Raw genomic sequence first — 8,719 nt, 5'->3', positions numbered from 1 at the left:
AGAACGCATCGAACGCTGAGCAGCAAGGGGGAGTGAGGGCTTCGGGAGCTTTTCCGCACGTCGACCCTAATATGGGGTGCGGGGCGGGATGCTGCTGGGCAGAGCAGCGAGAAGCAGCCAGCTGCCAGCTGTCGTGACTAGGAGCCGTGAGCACCGCTGGGGCTGGGGCTGGGGCTGGGGCTGGGGGCGGAGCGAAATTGAAGTTTGACTGACAGTGGAGGCGGATTTTGGAGCCAGATAACTTCAGGGAATGACCCCAGTCCTCAGCGGGCATGGGAACGGGTCCTGCTTAGGTGAGAACAAAGCATCTGCACCTCGGTTTGCTCCGGCTACCACAGCTACCTCCGGTGTGTGCTGTTTCCCGTGGGAGTCCGCCAGATCACAGTGGGGTGAGCGCCATCCAGGAGAAGAACCCAACATTTGGCTTTCTCAGCAGGGAACCTCAACACCCGCACCACGGAGGCGCGCGCGAGGCAAACATACCGCACACCCTGCTGTTTGCGCAGACACGGGGCCTGGGTAATTAGTAGTCTTAGCTTTCCTGGAAGGTTCGTGCTTTTTGACTGAGTCGGTCGGATGGAAAATAGCCCAAATCCTTCTCTGCCAAGCTCAGAGGTGGTAGAACCAATGGAGGCCGATTTTCAGGGAGAATTCTGAACTATTATTTACATTTATATTTTCGACTTTCACATGGATCTGCAGAATAAATGAATTCAGTCTTGAGAAAGTGATTTTTTGTTGTTTTTTTTTTTAAGGAAACTCAAACCCACAGTGGAGTCTTTTGTTTTATTTCTGATTCTGGAGCATCGTCAACAAACACTGGATGTGCCAGCCCCAGGATGTTTTGAGTAGAGTTTTCAATTCTCGAGCATGTGGTTTTTCTTGCGGGGTATCTTAAAATGCTGAATAATTAACAAGAATTTGGCTTTGTTCACTACAGAGCATTTTTAGAAAAGGATTCTGATGCATTTAAACAAAGGCCTGCTGGGGTTTTCCCATAAAGTCCTTCTCATCTACCAGATGGAAGAAAAAAATAATCACTAAGGATTATACCACGTGGATAATTTATTGAGCACCTTCTATCAGCCGATCACTTGAGACACACATTTCTAATCTTTACGTGACAGGATGGCAAAAGGAGGCTCTTCAGACCCAGTTTTCGCAAAGGCGTCAGTCACTATGCTGGTTATGAGGACAGGGGATGTGAGAGAAACCTCACCACATGCAGAAAATACAGTGGAAACGAACCCAAATCTGTGGCGTGTCCCCTGACCCCCTTACCTGGTTCAAATTATGAAAGATTGGGAAAAGACTGATGGAGGGAGGGGGCTGTCACCTTCTAGCCTCAGGCCTAGTGAGGAGGGCCTGTAGGGACTCTCAGAATGTTGGGGTGCTGTCCCCAACGTCTTCCCCACCCCCAGGGTCCGAGCGCAAAGTCACCTGCCGAGGGAGCATTGTCCTCTTCTCTGTCCTCGGTCCCACTTCCCTGTCTCCCAGCAGCTCCGTGGCAGGGGAAGGTGAACAGAGAGGGCGCAGGGAGCGAAAAGGCAGCCTCACCGTCCCCACCGTCGATGGCAGCAGGGCTGAGCCTGGACGGGGGAAGGTTGGAAGCTAAGTCACATTCAGAGTTTGAGATCCTTAAAAAGGACTGCATTCTGGAATTGCTGAATAACCGAGGCTGTATTTGTATCCTGCAGAATGTCAGCTGTCTAAGTGTGAGCGGGATCGGTGTGGCCTGTGGGGCTCGTCACTCTCAGGCACGGTGTGTGTGGCGGGGCGGACCGCCGGGAATAATATTCAAAGGGATGTAGGGTAACAACTAAAGTATGTTGCTTGTTTAGCACGTCGGTTATATACCAGCAGCACCACCAACATGCGGGATTATGTCCCTCATTTTATAGATGGGAAAATAAAGGCCAGATTGGTAAACAGGGGAGCCGGCAGTCAGGTTCTGATTCAGGTCTGCATGGTGCCAAGCTACTTTTGGTTATTATGCCAAAGAGAAGAAAAGTTATGTAAAAGGTTACACATAAGGAAGAAATCAATTTTTAAAGAGAAGTCAATTTTTCCTGAAAACTGATTTTAGATATTGTCTATATTTTAGAACCACTCTGACAAAGTTCACTATTAAAAAGATAAACGTGATTTATTAAAAAGCTAGGGATATTTTATTTGTTTCATTTCAATCTTCATGGAACCACAAATGGATGCATTTTTTTTCCCTTTGTATCTACAGCCTCCTGGGAAAGCGTAGAGCTCTGGGTCTCTTGCCATCTTGAGGGTCTATTATCCTTCATGAAAACCTGAATTTATAAACTAGAGAATTGAAGAGCTGAGTCTTTGCTTTATAAAGTTAGTCACTGTAGGCTTCCTTTATTTATCTACTTACAGAAAGCAAGGGTACCCAGTCCATTTTGCACTTCATTTGATTTACATACTTGGAAGTAAGAAAGCTTTTCAGGAACCCATGAACTTCCAGAATATTGGGTGGTACTTGTGACCTACTTCACGCAACTTCCCACTAATGATAATCTCTGAGTGGCAGATGGGTAATAGAAATAATGACAGGTAAGGCTCGGCCACACTAACAGTGACTACCTGTGCGGGAAAAGACCTAGTTTTTTTCGCCTGTGAGTCTCCACTACTCACACAGAACACTTCGCTTCTGACGCTTTTGGTCACCAAACACATGGGGGATTCTCCACACACACTCACACACTCACCAAGCAATTTTCCATGGTACCGGCTGGCTGTCCTACAATTTAATTCAATTTGGACACTGTCTACCTGGAGACAGCATCAGATCCCATAGGTAAAGGGCTCAGTCCCACGAGACTGCTCACACCCTACTTCAGATGCCAATGACAAGAAGTAGGTCCCCAGGTGACCCATAACTCTGTTTGACTTGGCTACAAGTCACAGATTCCCACAACCCCCTTCTTGGGTTCCATGAATTTGCTACAGTGACTCACAGATCTCAGGGAAACATTTACGTGTACCCGTTTACTAAAGGATGTGATCAAGGATACAGATCAACAGCCAGGCAAAGGGATACATAGGGCGAGGCCTGGGTGGGTCCCAAGTGCAGGAGCTTCTGTCCCCACAAAGTGGAGGTGCATCTCCCTCCTGGTACACAGATGTGTTCACCAACCTGGAAGCTCCCTGAACCCCACACTTTGGGGATTTTGTGGAGCTTTCCTCCCGTAGTCATGATCAAGCATTAACTCCATTTTCAGCCCCTCTCCTTTCTCAAGAGAATGGGAGGCTGGGGCTGAAAATTCCAAGCCTCCGATCATGACTTGGTCTTTCTGGTGACCAAGAGCCATCCAGGAGCCCACCCAGATTGACCCCATTAGAACAAAAGACACTTCTACCACCCAGGAAATCACAAAGGTTTCAGGAGCTCTGTGCCAAAAATGAGGGGCAGAGACCAATATATATTTTCAACTATCTCACATTATCCTTCTTAACAGTCCACTTGTGCCAGGGTGCTTTACATGCATGAGGACTTGGAATCCTTACAGGAACCAGGAATTGTTCCCTTTTCACAGAAAAGAAGGAGAAGCAAAGAGGCTGTGACTTGCCCAAGGCAAAGGATCTGCCCTCACTCTGTCCACCGAGTCGTGCTGCCCCTAGTGAGTCCTCCTGGCATTCACACAGAGATTGGCTGGTCCAGGGATGGAGAGGATGAAAAGGAGAGAGGACGGTTGGGCATGGAAGTTGGGGATGGCATCTGCCCGAAAGCTGTGTGGCCATGGCATACCCATCAGGCCCAACATAAGCATTCTCAAGCCCCGCCCTGCCCTGCCCCTCGGAGGATGCAAAATTGGGTCAGCCTCTCTCCTCCCACTCCACACTCTGAACTGAAGTAGTTAATGTACTAAAAAAGCAAATGCAGCTAAAACTAGTTTAGCTTCTTTCTCCAAAGGCCATCCTTCCTCCTCCTTGCAGAAAATGGATTTACATAATTTTATTCTGAGAGGAAATAATCACTCAGCCTTTAAAAATCGAGCCTGTTTGAAGATGCAATTTTTTCTTTTTTTTTTTTTTTTTTTTGCCCTCTTGCAAACTGAATAGCTGTTCTGCTCCGCGATCTTCGCTCTCATTTCCACATTGGTAGACACAACAAACTGGGGAGGCAGGCAAAGCAGGAAAGATCAGGGGAGATGGGAGTATAATGGCCCAAGAAAAGCAATAGAACCTTCTTCGATGGCTGCACCCCGCTGCTTCCTGATGTAGTTGGCACCTGGATTAGACCAAATAAAATTCAAATGGTCTTTAAAGGCAATCAAACTACACAGACAGGAAGCAAGCAATGTGAGATACCCTGGAGCTACAGTCCGGTGGGTCAGGTCCCTTTGCCTTTTTCTAACTGTGACCTTTCCCATCTGGAAAATGGGGATTATGATACATAACCCGCTGTAGTGATCTCCAAGGGTTATTGTTATTGGTTTTGTTTTTTTGTCGGCGGGGAGATTGTTTGTTTTAGGACTGCACAAGCTTGAGGACTGGTTAAAACGTGGTGGTGGCTCCAAGGACAGGCTCTCTCGTCTCGCTCGGGTTGTGTTCCCCAGGCTGGTTTGCTGGTCGACCTTCTCAGTGTGTTATTAGGTCAACATGTTCTCCTTTGTTGTACCTTAAACCTCATGGTATTGGGACTGGTTTTCTGGGTGAGCCAGATGGCAAGACTGTGTGTATGTAGGGAATTGGACTGTGTTTTTTCTTTCTTAGACTACGAATGGCCAATGGCAGGGGTGAATGTTTCTCAGGCTGGGCTCCAGTAGGTGCCATAGGTGCTCTGGGATGACTACTGGGGTGACTCCCCTTTTCTCTGGGAGCATGCTCAGTCCTCAGGCTCAGCCCCTGTGCCCTGGTCAGTACTATGGAACTGCCCGTCCTCCTCATCTCTACTGGCTATGGACGATTTGATTTTTTTTAAAGTGTCTACTTGCCCCATGTTGTGCTAATAAAATTTCTTCCCTGGAATTTGGACCTTGGAATAAAGGGGCAGAGACAGGGATTCACGTGCATGGTGGCAATGAAGGCCAGTGACCTGCTGCTGAGTCCCTTCAGCCATCTGACACAGGCCGCTGCTGTTCCTTCCTTAAACATGTGACGGAATTTACCACTGACACTATCTGGCTTTGTGGTGACACCTTTTTTTTTTTTTATTACTATTATGAATTTAATTTCTTTATTTTGTCCAAAGAATTTGTTCAGTTGCTGAACAAAGTTATTGGCATAAACTGTTTATCATATTGCCTTACCCTCCTAACGTCTGTAGGATATCTAGTTCTATCCCCTCTTTTATTCCAAATATTAGCCATTTTGTTTTCTCTTTATTTTTGGCTTTGTTAACTTTTCTACTGTTTATTTACTATTATTCTTAACTATTTTATTGATCTCTGATCTTTTCTTTGTTATTTTTTTTCCTTGTATTTTGGGTTTAATTGCTTTTTTTCCCTAACTTTTTAAGGGCAGAGATTGAATAATTTATTTTAAACTCCCTTTTTTAATTGAGATCTAATTGTCATATAACATTGTGTAAGTTTTAGGTATATAACATGTTGATTTGACCATTTACACACTGCAATATGATCACGACCTTAACATTAGCTAACACCTCTATCGCGCGTTACATGATTATTCTTTTTTGTTGTTGTGAGAGCAATTAAGATCTAGTCTCTCAGCAACTTTGAAGTTTATGATACGGTAGGTTGAATGTAGTCGCTATGCTGTGGATGAGATCTCAAGGACTTATTTATCTACCAGTTGCAAATTTGTACCCTTAAACATCTCCCCATTTCTCCCACTATGATACAGTTATGGATTTCTCTCTCTCTCTGTTAGTTTTGATCCGTTTTTGCTTTAAGTGTTTTAAACTTTTGTGATTAAGCACATACTCCTGTAGAGTTGTTACATCTTAGAACTGATAGTTTCATTAATTAGAAGTGTCTCTTCGGCAATACTCTATCTTGACATTGATTTTGATATTAAGATTAGTACACCAGCTCTCTTGTGCTTGGTCTTTTTTAATGATGTACCTTTTTCTGTCCTTTTGCTTTAAACTTATCTGTGCTTTTGCATTTAAAATACATCTTTTATAGACAGCATATAGTTGGATCTTGCTTTTTTAAAATCCAGTTTGACAATCTCTGCCTTTTAATTGGAGTGTTCAGCCCATTTTTATTTAATATCATTATTTATATGGCTGGGTTTAAGGCTGACCTTTTGCTTTGTTTTCTATATGTCACTTTTGTTTTCTGATCCTCTTTTGGAATTTACCTAAACTACGCTAAGGGCGGGTCACCTTATCGAATCAGAGATTGAAATTATTAGACGCCTCAGCCCTTGAGGGGATGTTCTGTTTTCTACCCACTGTTCCTCCCAGGTGGCAGTCCTTCTTATTGTCCAACTAAATGCCTCACATAGTTTTCAAAGCCCCTTCTCCTCAGAGGACTGTCCTATGGAAATCCCATAAGCTCTACTCAGCCTCCTAGGCTCAATTTTTGTTTTTGGAATCAACAGTCTGAGCCATAAAGAAGCTCTATTTCCTGACTTCGCTTCCTCTGGCTTTGCTAGACCGTGGCCCAGTAAACTGTCTGCCTTGATAGCTTCCTGATGCCTTCAAATAGGCATTCTTTATATTCTGTCTAGGTCTTCCTATGGTCTTCAGTGAGGTGGTCTAACAAAGCCTAGTCAGTCATCGTTGAAGCAAAACTCACCATTATTCTTTATAGAAAAACCAATTCAGGGATGTGGTGGCCTCATATGGGAATCTGGGTTATATAACTTAACTGCTGTATAATTTGGGAAATTCATTGCCCTTCCCTGGGACCTGGGTTCCACCGCTGGTTAAACACTCAGAAATATCTTGTCCTTCATATATTTTGGGAGGCCTTGCAGGAGTTAACCCTGAAAGGGTTTTATCGTTGTTGTTTGTCTGATGTTTTTCAGCTTCTATCGAGTGAATCTGCTTTATCCATCATTATGTAATTAAGTTTGTGAGGCAGTTAACAATTTTTATTATCAGGAAGGGTCAATTCATTTGGTTTAATCGCAGTGTGTAATCAACTACAAAACATAATTTTGCTCTGAGCCCATATCTCTGCACAAATATCATTTATTCTAATCTTAATTTATTTTAGCATAATAAAGATTTACCCAAGCCTCTAGTGACACTTTTAGGACATGACTTCAAGTGTCATATGGTTATCTTGTCCTATCAGTGTGTTATAATTGTGTCATTGCTTTCTCAGTGTTGGAAGGAATGACATGTCATGATTTACTTACTTTTAAAGATTTTGGTTAGAGTGGAAAAATACAAGTGATTTTGGTTTCAATCATCTTGATCTAACTATCACTTTATGGACTGAAATTTTGATTCCCTTTTATTTAAAAAAGAATGAATGTAGTATAAAAAGCAGCCAATGCAGACAGAACCCCCTCCAAAAAAGAATGAAAGGAGAGAAGAAATTTTGATTCCCTTCTATTTAAAAAATGTGAATGCAATATAAAAAGCGGCCAATGCAAATAGAAACCCCCCAGATAAAGAACGGAAGGAGAGGAGTTCGCCGGAAGCCTGGAGAATGAGGTTTGAAGACGCTGGGGGACGAAATTTGTTACAGAAAAAGCAGCGGGCTGAGAGTTAGAAGACCTGGGTTCCAGAAGCTGGCCTTCTCCTAACTGGCTGCGATGCTTTGGGGAGGTCCCTTCTACCGACAGGAAGCTCAGGAAGGTGAGAGTGGCGAGGAGGACATTGCCGAGCATGATTGACGTCCTAGGGAGGTGGAGGACCTCCTTCCCCAGCTCGCTCTGAGGGGACTTGCGAACAGTAGACGCCCCATGCCTTCCTTGCATCTGCTCCGGGATCCATCTACCAGTAACTTCCTATCTCTAGTTTTCGGTTTTCTATTTGTGAAATGAGGAAATTGAAATCGATCATCTTCTAAGCCCTAAAATATCAAGATTTTGAAAGATTTTTAATGCATAACTTAGGTTTGGGAGCTCTGGGAACCCTTTGAAATTGATGCAAAATTTTATGTTTGTGTGCAGATGTGCATTTTTCTAGGGAGAGGGTTCTTAATGCTTTTATTTGATTCTAGGATGTTCCCTGAGTACAGAAATATTAAGAAAGAAATGGATAATTATTTAGTCATAGTAATTCATTTAATCATATTAATCAAACAAATATCTTATTAACTATCTTTTATGTGTTCATATGAGCACATAGATAATAAACACATTTCTGAGAAATGTCTAATTAGTAAATCATCAACGAAAGTTGTGTTGTTTCTCCTAGGCTGTGTAGTATTGGGTCAGTGTCAGAAATTCTGGGTTCTAGCCCTACCTGGCTGTGACTTTAACCCTCAGTCTCCTCAACTGAGAAATGGCCTTAATGGAACATGTCCTGCTTCCTTTTCAAGACTGTTCATTCAGTCAATAAACAGATCGTGCACAGCCCTATGTTAGGCATGAACCATCCTGCTCTCATGACCAGTTGGTAATCTATAGATTTGATTTTCCTGGGATAAATATGCTACAGTAGGGTTAAGAAGTGGGAAATATATAGTTATTCACTTCAGATGGGAACCTGAACAAATGGCTTTATTTCCTCTCCTTGTCTTCTTTATATATTAAATTGAATCAAGGGAATGAAGAAGTAGCTAGACAAACCATGTGCACACTATGCTTCCTGAATACAGAGAGATAGCAAAAA

This window comes from Pteropus vampyrus, unplaced genomic scaffold (genome assembly GCF_000151845.1).
Source record: "Pteropus vampyrus isolate Shadow unplaced genomic scaffold, Pvam_2.0 Scaffold59, whole genome shotgun sequence".
NCBI classification, from domain to species: Eukaryota; Metazoa; Chordata; class Mammalia; order Chiroptera; family Pteropodidae; genus Pteropus; species Pteropus vampyrus.
The sequence above is the reverse complement of the archived record's forward strand: the minus strand, read 5'-3'. Positions refer to the sequence as shown.